Below are 11,855 nucleotides of genomic sequence, written 5' to 3' on the forward strand. Positions count from 1 at the left end.
TTGACCTCACGTTTAAGTTGAGAGCAGATTTTGAGAGACAAAACTACATTTTGATATTAATTGTGGGAAAGATTCAATCCACAGAGAAAGGAAAGCACTAGCACTGGCTCAAGTCACAGAGAGAATAAAGGGTCATTACTTCTTTTGGGTTCTCCCAGTACAGACTAAGCTTTACCATTTGCCACTCTACTCGGGGAAAGGGGATGGTATTAAAGTTGACTCAGATGTTTTGGATTATTTTTTTAAATTAACATTTCTAGATTTATACAATATATATTTATATAATAGGTTCTGTCCTGTAACTGGGTTGTTAGGTGTTGATGTCTCTTGAACTGGAAACCGAGAGTGAGAAGGTTTTTTCCCCTGACTATCCTTCCTTTCAAAGGGATTATTATTATTATTATTATTATCATCATCATCATCATCATTATTTTACCCTGCTTTATATCCCCAAAAAGGGACTCAGGGAATGGATCACAAAGCATAAATATAGAATTCACAAAATATCACAAGCTGGTTTAACCAGCAGGAAACCATCTGACGAGATATATACAAAGAGCATATTATATTTTGAAGCCAAGGTTGCATTTTGCTTCTGAGAACCCTTACAACGAGCTCATGAGATCATATGACACTGTCCTCAAAGAATTCATTTCTAATTGGCTGAAGCGAGAAGAAAGAAGCTGAGTTTAGTATAAGAACAAAAGGCATTTCCACTAGTTCTGTCATTCTGATAAAAATTGGTTTGTGAGAATGACAGACAATGGGCCATGGCAAGAGTTTGCTTCTGTATTATTTAGGTGTAGATTTTTAAATTTTTATGTCAGGAGTGACTTGAGAAACTGCAAGTCTTTTCTGGTGTGAGAGAATTGGCCGTATGCAAGGACGTTGCCCAAGAGATGCCTGGATGTTTTGATGTTTTACCATCCTTGTGGGAGGCTTCTCTCATGTCCCCGCATGGGGAGCTGGAGCTGACAGAGGGAGCTCATCCGCACTCTCCCTGGATTAAAACCTCCAGCCTGCCAGTCTTCAGTCCTGTCACCACAAGGGTTTAATACATTGCTCCACTGGGGGCTCGTAGAATGTAATCTATTGTGTTTCTATCTGTTTGTGTTACAGAACAGTGATCGTCTGAAACATCCATGTTAGGCCCCTTCCACACAGCTGAATAAAATCCCACATTATCAGCTTTGAACTGGAATATATGGCAGTGTGGACTCAGATAACCCAGTTCAAAGCAGATATTGTGAGGTTTTTCTGCCTTGATATTCTGGGTTATATGGTTGTGTGGAAGGGCCCTTAGTCTGCTACAACTAAATATCAGAAAGTCTTTTGGAATTTTAAAAACAAACACATTTTTATATTTTTCTATAATAGATATGCATCTGCTTTTATGGCAAAATACAATGAACGTGTTAGTTTTTAAAATTCCAAAGGACTTTCTGATATTTAGTTGTAACAGACTGACATGAGTGTTTCAGATTATCACTGCTCTGTAGCAGAAATAGATAGAAACACAATACATTACATTTTGGAAGGTATTGGGTTAATTTAAACTGACATGGAGTTTGAAAATGTTCCTGCTTGGGTATAGCTGCCTGCATTGTTTCCACTCCCAGAGAACCAATAGTTCTTTACATTGACCTGTGGCTATAGATATGCCATGGGTACTTTCTTTTCCATTTTTATACCTGGACTAGGACTGGCGAACTCTACTCTGCAGTCATTCCCTTGCCCCTCTTTCATTAGACCACTGTGGTCCTTTCTTCAGTTGCTAACACAGTTTGCACTGGCATTGAGTTCTTTTTTTTTGTCTAAAATAGCATTATTCTGAGAGTCTCCTCCCCTGCCCTCCCTTGCGATGATTTTGTGGAGTATCTTATCATAGAATCATAGAATCAAAGAGTTGGAAGAGACCTCATGGGCCATCCAGTCCAACCCCCTGCCAAGAAGCAGGAATATTGCATTCAAATCACCCCTGACAAATGGCCATCCAGCCTCTGCTTAAAAACTTCCAAAGAAGGAGCCTCCACCACACTCCGGGGCAGAGAGTTCCACTGCTGACCTTATTTGTCCCATTTTAAGGGCCTAAGGCAGAAATATACCCTTGTTTTTCCAGTGTCTCATTAACCCTACAGTATCTGGCCAGAGAAGACAGGCGCTCAGTTAGCAGATGCGATGCCAGTGTCTTATTTTCTGTTCTCAGAGTTTTCTTAGAGGTTTACAGACTTTTCCAAGGGGTGTAAGTGCTGCATTTTCCTCATCCTTTTAATAATCAGCCATCTAGGCATAGCACTCAATGTTGGGCCAAATTATTTTCTATTTCATTATGTAATTGTTGTTGTTATTGTTAACATAGAGGCCTGTTTTGCTGAATCAGCCCAAGGACGATGTAATTCCATATTATGTTTTGAACAATAGCCAAGTGCTTTTGAAAGAATGCTTTTGGGAAGCTTTTAAGCAAATACCAATGCTGAAAGGCATACTGAAGGTTTGGCCTCAATACTTATGTTCAGAATTATATGCACTGCCATCAAGGCAAATAACTGCTGATATAAATGCAGCACTGGCAGCATGTAAAGCAGGCATGGGCAAACTTCGGCCCTCCAGGAATTGCTGGATTTGAAGTCAAAAACACGTGGAAGGCGGAAGTTTGCCCATGTAATGCATATAGCAGAGCAGCCTTCCCAAGACCTCATTTGAACTGATCATTTAATGCATTTTGAAGCTAGCTTCAAACTCCCACAAAAGCCCATGAAAGAAAGCCCTTAATGTGCTTCAGTGTTCTGTGTGTTGTGGAATCATCATCTAGGATTTAAACTGGTTCCAGGATTTCCTATGTAATCATCTGCACAGCAAAACCACTTTCTTCAATACCGTTTTGAAACTGCATTAAATGGTCAGTGCAGATGGGGCCCAAGAGATCACAGCAAATCCAAATTGGATCCAGCAGCTGCCAGGAAAAGAAGTGTTTGCATTCCGTGGATGTAGAATTCAAATTCTTCTTTTTTTCATGCACATCTTAAACAAATCCAATAGAGAAAAGCACAACTCTTTAAAGTTTTTTTTTCATGACAGGAGTGACTTGAGAAGCCCAGGTCACTTCTGGTGTGAGAGAATTGGCCGTCTGCAAGGACGTTGCCCAGGGGATGCCCAGATGTTTGATGATTTACCACCCTGTGGGAGGTTTTTCTCATGTCCCTGCATGGGGAGCTGGAGCTGACATAGGGTGCTCAACCTGTTCTCCCAGATTCAAACCACTGACCTGCTGGTCAGCAGTCCTGCCGGCACAAGGGTTTAACCCATTGCACCCAGGGGATTCCAACTCTTTTGGTGTCAGCAGCTCAGAAGAAACTGGTTGTTCTCAATGACTTGGGGTAAATGCAAGCAAGTTCATATCCTGAGAAAGAGAAGGAATATATGTAAAATATGAACTGTGGAATTCATGAGTTGGAATGTGGTCACTCTTACAAGTAGGAGCTTCAGCTGATATGGCTATGTGCATCAAAATAAACAATTAAAAATAAGGAAAATATGCAAATGAACTCCATCTCATTTATTTCTTCACAGATGCTTAAACCGAGCTAGGAAGTGAACTAAAAGGAACCAGTTCCACTGTGGAGCACCTATCTACACACTCTCTCCAGGAACCAGCTGGAGACTGAGACAGTGGTCACAGTATCCACTGATTGCAGACTGGAACCAGACCCAGGAACCAAAGTATCTGCAGATTGACAGCTACAAGGAAATGCAACTGGGGTGGGTGAGTGGGGTCTTGGCCAGTCCAAAAAGTTGTGCTGATATATTACAGACAACCAGAAAATATGCCAGTTTCAAGCCCAGCATGGGATCAGCTGCAATGGATTGTCCCTGACTTGTTCCAGATTTTTTTGTAATTCACAAGAATATAAAACTGATATGGACAGACAAAGCAACACAGAGTAAGAATGAGCACAGGGCAGCCACTCTTGTCTCACAAGATCTCCAGTGGTTCTGAGCACTTCTTTCCTCTATTTTACAGTTTGAATTTTTATCATGCTTCATCCAGCTACGGTTGTTTATGGAATCAAAGGTACAACCTTTGTTGTCTAAAGCCTTTGCATAAAGTCTACAAAATCTATAGTTTTTAAGATTCTCTATTTGGAACGGGAAAAGCCCCAGATGGGGAGCGTTTACACTGTAAAATTAATGTATTTTGAATCATGAGAGTAATAATTTTGCAAGATCTTTAGCTTTCTCTGCCAAAGAAAGCTGATGCTTCATAAAGCTGCAACTCCCAGGATTCCATAGCATCAAGTCATGGTAATTAAAGTGGTGTCAAACAGACATAATTTGAATGTAGATGCATCCTTAGGTATGTCACCTAGATATACAGGGTTGCAATGAGCCAGCCCTCTCAGTGCTTGAAATATAAATACTCACCCTGCCAGGAATTGTGGTTTGCTGGATTATTATCTGATTTCCCACTCCTAGAGGACTGGTTAATCGTTTTGTTAATGATTGAACTGTGCTTTGTAGATACAGAGTGTTTTACTGTTGGCAACAATATACATTCAAGAGATGCAATACCATACATGTATTATGCATTATGAGAAAGTCACAAAACCTTGCTAATGAGATTGAGTTAATCAGAACCAACCTTCAGGCTGTGTGAAACTGCCTCATGGATAGCAATCTCTGGACTGCTGAAGATTATCTCATAAAGTACAGTAGAGTCTCACTTATCCAACATAAATGGGCCGGCAGAACGTTGGATAAGAGAAAATATTGGATAATAAGGAGGGATTAAGGAAAAGCCTATTAAACATCAAATTACGTTATGATTTTACAAATTAAGAAGCAAAATGTCATGTTTTATAACAAATCGACAGAAAAAGCACTTCAATACACAGCAACGTTATGTAGTAATTACTGCATTTACAAGTTTAGCACCAAAACATTGCAATGTATTGAAACAGCTGTGGATTCTGGCGGGAGGCAGACTGTGTTGGATTATACAGAATGTTGGATGAGCGAAGGTTGGATAAGTGAGACTCTACTATAGTATGTGTTTGAGTCAAGTTGCTTGTTGACTTATGAAAACCCTAGGATTTTCTCAGACAAGGACTACTCAGTGTTATTTTTCCAATTCCTTCCTTTGAAATAGAGCCTAAAGCACAATGTATAGCACAATGTATTGACACAGCTTTGGATCCGTGCGGGAGGCAGACTGCATTGGATAATACAGAACGCTGGATGAGCGAAGGCTGGATAAGTGAGACTCTACTGTACCACTTCCTTCTTTTTTGGAATAAGTATCCAAGATAGTGTTCTTCAGGGCATGGGAGGTGAGGGTGGAGAAATACCCAAAGAGGACCAGGGAGCTGAAATTTGGCTAGTAAGAGTAAGGACCTCATCACACAGGGAGGGGGGAAGTGCCATGTTCTATGGCATTTCGTCTTGAGAAAAAATAAAGAATTTCCTCGCCATCATCACACATGATGCACTTCTGCCTGTGTCTAGTTAAACCATGTGCTTATGTTGCACTCCAGGACAGGAAAAGCCCTCTGACTGTAAACACCACACCGTTGATTGGGGAAAAATCCTTTTATTGAAGATAATTAAAAAGCAGCATTAAAAAGCACTTTAAAGAAATAGGTAAATTGAATTAGGTAAGAAGATAAGCAGGAGCAAAAATAGTCCAGGGTAACGTTCAGCAAAGTCCATAAAAACCAAATCCACACTTCTCTAATATAATTCAGGAAAACAGAAAACATTAGTCCAAGGCATGAGTAGGCATTCATGCATTCCAAGAGTCCAAACCATGAACAAGAAATACTTAGACAAGAATCTTCCAAGCAAAGCTTCCATGAAATAAAGGATGAGAACTACACTTGATTCCAACGATGCTTCATCTGACTATATTTCCCATACTTTGAACTTTTTATTCCCCCTCGTTAAGCTATTCTACACACTCAGGAATTGGTTTCATTTTACTTGACATCCCCTTATCTTTTTCTGTTGGAGCCTGGCAGTCCACCGAAGGCAATGTTCGACCTGTCTGTTTTGACTAATTTCCTCTCGTCTATCTATTTGCTCATTAAGTCTCACAGCTGGGCCAAGTGCCCAGAAATCCCAGCCAGCTTATTGGCTGTTAGGAATTGTGAGGGTTGAAATCCAAAACACCTGAAAGGCAGTAGTTTGCCCATACCTACTCTACATTCTATTGCAGAATACACAGCAGGGATATGCCAATTCTTTTGCTCCTTATATTTCTTCCTCCACCTGAGTGAGACACCTGCTGGAAAAGGCATGGCAGAAGTACACAGTTCTTACTAGTTGTTTTCCAGTTGTGTTCCCTTCTGAAAAGGACCTGGTGTACAACAGCAAATAAATTCATCCAAACCAAGTCCCTTTTGGATTAGCAGTTGCAGACTGTCATGGTCCCTCTGGAGATCATTGGCACATTTCCCTTGCCTGTAAAAAGAAGCTCGGATGTTTTATGCTTTAATCCTTTTTTACAATTGGTGGTGAGTTCATTAAAATTGCTAACTATGTGGCTAGTTGGTTAGCTTCAATTAGAATGCATTTCCCTGATCTCCAGTGACTCCCAACAGAACCAGTTCTCCTGTGTCCATTTGCTTTACATGTCCAGGAACGCAAGCTAGACCCAGCTATGTTGTTTAACTACTGAACATAATGTAATTCCATTGGTTCAAATAATAATATTTAATTGGTGTTTTACTACCAAGCAAATGCTAGTAATTACCATGTCAGTTAAGTGTTATTTATTACCATATATGTTGTGGTGGCGCAGTGGGTTACACCGCTGAGCTGTTGAATTTACTGGCCGAAAGGTTGGCAGTTTGAATCCAATGAGTGGGGTGAGCTCCCACTGTTAGGCCCAGCTTCTGCCAACCTAGCTGTTCGAAAACATGCAAATGTGAGTAGATCAATAGGTACCACTTCTACAGGAAGGTAACAGTGCTCCATGCAGTCATGCTGGACAATTGACCTTGGAGGTGTTTATGGGCAACACCAGCTCTTCAGCTTAGAAATGGAAATGAGCACCAACTCCCAGAGTTGGACATGACTAGACTTAATGTCAGGGGAAATATTTACCTTTTATGTTGTGATATTTTATTTCTAACATAGATTAGCTTTTTTTTAAAAAAAATATTGCTTTTGATATTTTGACAACAAAATGACGCATGATAGTTAACAGACCTGTTGCAGTTGTGAGCTGCATAAATATTTAGAAGAGCTGGATACAAATTATCAAATCAATACAGGATAGAAATGAAGTCATGTTTGTTTCAGATTCTGACAGCAGAGGGGCATGAGTAGCAAGCAAAAAATCGAGGCAGGAATTTTATTCTGAAGCTCTTATAGCCTCTTTCTTTAGAAGGTAAGAGCTGTCCATCTAGACAGCTGTGTATATCTGTTACAAATGTATACAGTGCATGCTCCCTGTATGCACTTACGATAGCCTACAGGGCTTCACATTATCTCAATAATCATAACAGTCTAGTAAAGCAGGTTGTGATATCATTGCCATGCTCCGGGTGGAAGGCTGAGCTGCTCCTGACAAGCAAGATTCATAAGCTGGCTCTCCCATTTCTGATTAAAAACTACCCAATATTAAAGTTAACCTAAACACAGCTCCTGTGGGAGACTAGAGTTATTGTGACAGAGGGCAAGGGCCCTTTTCACCCTTACTCCTGTGCCTTCCCACATTCCTTAAACTGCCTTCCTATGAAACTGTTATTGAGGGGTGAAGGGTGGACTAGATCAGGACTACATTTAACTTTTTCCATTCACAACCCCTTTCCACCTAAGAGGTTTTTACATGACTCCAGATCAAATAGGTATGAAACAGGTATAAAAATTAAACATTTACTGATAATAAATAAGCATTTTATGGCTTGCTAAACAGGCTGATGTTCCTTTTTGTGGAGTGCAACTGAAGCATTTTCTGCAGAGTCCACTGGAAGCACTGCACGTTGTTGCTAACAGATTTATGTAAATATCTAAGTGGTACTCGGAAACCTTTTCCTGTTGCCAAGCTTTGCATGACCCTTTGGCTTGAGAAATGTTTATGTGACCCCAGGTATATAGGTATATAAAATGGGTATCAAAATCAAACATTTTCTGAATAATATATCAGTATTGGCAAGGCTGATTTTCTCTTTTATGAAATACAGCTGAAGCATCTTCTGCAGAGTCCACTGTAAATGCCTGTGCATGAATTTCATTTATGTGTGGAGATCATTGCAAAGCTGATCAACATACAGTTTTCACAAAATGAGGGTCTCATCCAGGGGCATGATTAATACAATGTTGGTGGCTTCTCACCTGTAAAAACTGTTTTGCAGGGCTTGCAAATGCTGGTTTGTATTCAGTAAATGTTAGATATTTATACCCATGTTCTATACCTATATATTGTAGGTATATGTAGAACATGTAGAATAATCACACAATGTCTCAAACCTGCACCTGTTTATAGACTCTATAAGCTAGCTGCCATTGCCCCCGCCCCCACCGCAATGTGCAAAGAGAAGTTATTGCTGTGAAAGAAATAAGGTTGAACACTGGAGATGCTACCCACTGCATGGCTGTCAGCCTCCTCCCAGCAGACTCAAATGAGGAAAAAACTTAATAAGAACCACCACTCCTCTTAACATTTCCCAGCAACAGCAAGAGTATGTGGGCAGCTAAACCAGGCAATCCCAACTGGATGACCCCCATGAGGGTCTTCCTCCAGGGACAAACCAAGAATGGGCAATTTGGCAGTCCCTGAAGAGACTCAAAAGTGGAGTGGGCAGATCAAAAGACAACCTGGCTAAATGGCACAACCTAGAAGAATCCTCCACCTTGTGCGACTGTGGAGCAGAACAAACAACTCAGCATCTGAACGCTTGCCCACAATGTCCTGCCTCATGCACTGTTTAAAGCAACAGACCTTGGTCTAAAATTATTTAACCACTTATGCTCCCTCTATCAGTTTCATACTTGTTTTATTTATGCAATACTTTTGACACAAAATAATAATATTATAGCAGAGTCACTTATCCAACATAAACGGCAGAATGTTGGATAAGCAAAAATGTTGGATAATAAGGAGGGATTAAGGAAAAGCCTATTAAACATCAAATTACGCACCATACATCATGTTTTACAAAAAAAGAAAACAACAGAAAAAGCAATTCAATAAACGGTAACATTATGTAGTAATTACTGTATTTAGGAATTTAGCACCAAAACATCACAATGTATTGAAACAGCTCTGGATCCGGGTGAGATGCAGACTGTGTTGGATAATACAGAATGTTGGATGAGCGAAGGATGGATAAGCAAGACTCTATTGTACCTATATACTCGGGTCACGTAAACATTTCTCAGGCCGAAAGGAGTGCCCAGTGGGAAAGTTTAAGCAGCCCTGGACTGGATAATAAATAACCCTTGGGATCCCTCCCAGATCTGTGACTGTGTCATGCCATGATTTCATTATAATGATTATATAATTATTAATTGTGTAATTATTGCAGTAGAGTACAAGCTAGCATTGCATTCTTCCTGGTGTTTGGTGCAATCCTTCCCTAGGTGCAAAAGGCAACGGGGGCGGGGAAGGCACAGGAGACTTAGCTTGGATTCCAGAAGAGCAGAGGAAATATACAGTGGGTTGTTGTAGGTTTTTCGGGCTGTATGGCCATGTTCTAGAAGCATTATTTCCTGATGTTTCACCTATATCTATGGCAGGTGTCCTCAGAGGTTACGAGGTCTGTTGGAAAAGGGGAACTCCAGAGAAGAAACAATCAGGAACAACTAATCACCTATCAAAGAAATTCCCCCAGGCATTAATAGGGCACACCTAAGAACTGCCAGGCCATCAAATGCTAATTAAGGTGGCCAATTGAAACATTCATACCAAACCTTCAACCTCTGAGGATACTTGCCACAGATGCAGGTGAAACATCAGGAGAGAATGCTTCTAGAACATGGCCATACAACCCGAAACACCTACAACAATCCATTCACAACCACCTCCAAGAGACAAGAGTTCTTTCTCCCAGCCTGGACTTTTCACATATTTATAAACCCAATTTTCCTAGTTTCCAACAAACCTCACAATCTCTGCCTGGCATAGATGCAGGTGAAACGTCAGGAGAGAATGCTTCTAGAACATGGCCATACAGCCTGAAAAACCTGCAACAACCCAGTGATTCCGGCCATTAAAGCCATCGACAATACATTGAAATTATCAATATTTCTCCAGGGGAAATATAAGTCGCCATGCAAGGGGATGGAGTGGGTTTTTGATGCCCTCCAGGAGATAAAGATGGGCTTCCAGGCATCGGCTGTGTTTTGCCCGTTTTCCTGTAAGGCAGGGGGTCCGAGGAGGCTGCAGTGTGTGGTCCAGTTCCTGCCTGTCGTCATCCCTCCCTCTCTCCCTTCCTCCCTTCCTTGCCTCCTTCCCTTCTGCTCCGCCTGCCTCCCAGACACTGCAGTGGATCGTGCTGTCCACACTAATCAGCTGCAGTGACGGCAGCCTCGGTCTCGCTGCTCCAAGAAACCGGTGACGTTAGACGGCCAAATCGCCTCCCCAAAGAATGCCTTGGGCAGAAACCCCCCAACCTTTCTGCCTTTCCCCCCACTCTCCACTCATTCCCCCCAGAGACCAGGCTCTCTTGCCTCCAAGCCTGGCAGTGGCTTCCTGCTATTCCTCCTTCAGCGTGGCTCCTGATGTCTTCTGTGGCCATCACTATCCTCAAATAGGGACGCAGCAGAGGTGCAACCCTGGTAGACCAGGACTCGAATCCCAACTAATCATCATCATCATCATCATCATCTTTATTTATACCCCGCCACCATCTCCCCAAGGGGACTCGGGGCGGCTTACATGAGGCCAAGTCCAACAATACAGCAATGCAAATATACAACATAGGAATACAACAGTAAAATATAAAGAAATAAAATAAAATAAAATAAAATACAAGAAGCAATCTAAATAAGCACAACAAACAATATAAAATCGCAATAATTGAGCACAAAAAAACCCCCTCAGCCCAGAAATGCCAGTTGTGTATGTGTGTATATGTGTGTCAGGAACGACTTGAGAAACTGCAAGTCGCTTCTGGTGTGAGAGAATTAGCTGTCTGCAAGGATGTTGCCCAGGAGCACCCAGATGTTTTACCATCCTGTGGGAGGCTTCTCACATGTCCCCGCAATTTATTATTTATTTATTGTGTCAGGAGCAAACCAAAACAGTTGTATTGCATTAAAAACAAAACAAAAAACAAAAAACACAAAGTTTGCAGACTCTGTATTCTATTAAATGTCCTTTGACCAGTAGTTGCCCACTTAGAGTGTATCTGGTGCTGCTGCAAAAAGGTCCTCCATTGTGCATGTCCTCACAATGAGGAGCTGGAGCTGTAAGATGGGAGCTCACCCCACTCCCCAGATTCAAATCACTGACCTTTCAGTCAGCAGTCTTGTCAGCACAAGGGTTTAACCCAATGGTTCTCAACCTTCCTAATACCATGACCCCTTAATACTGTTTCTCATGTTGTGGTGACCCCAACTATAACATTATTTTTGTTGCTGCTTCATAACTGTCATTTTGCTATTGCTATGAATCATATATTAGAATCGTATATAAGGATATTAGAGGCAAAGAGGAAGTACTTTGGCCACATCTTGAGAAGACAGGAAAGCTTGGAGAAGACAATGCTGGGGAAAATGGAAGGAAAAAGGAAGAGGGGCCGACCAAGGGCAAGATGGATGGATGGCATCCTTGAAGTGACTGGCTTGACTCTGAAGCAGCTGGGGGTGGTGACGGCCAACAGGGAGGTCTGGCGTGGCCTGGTCCATGAGGT

This window comes from Anolis sagrei, chromosome 2 (genome assembly GCF_037176765.1).
Source record: "Anolis sagrei isolate rAnoSag1 chromosome 2, rAnoSag1.mat, whole genome shotgun sequence".
Lineage (NCBI taxonomy): Eukaryota > Metazoa > Chordata > Lepidosauria > Squamata > Dactyloidae > Anolis > Anolis sagrei.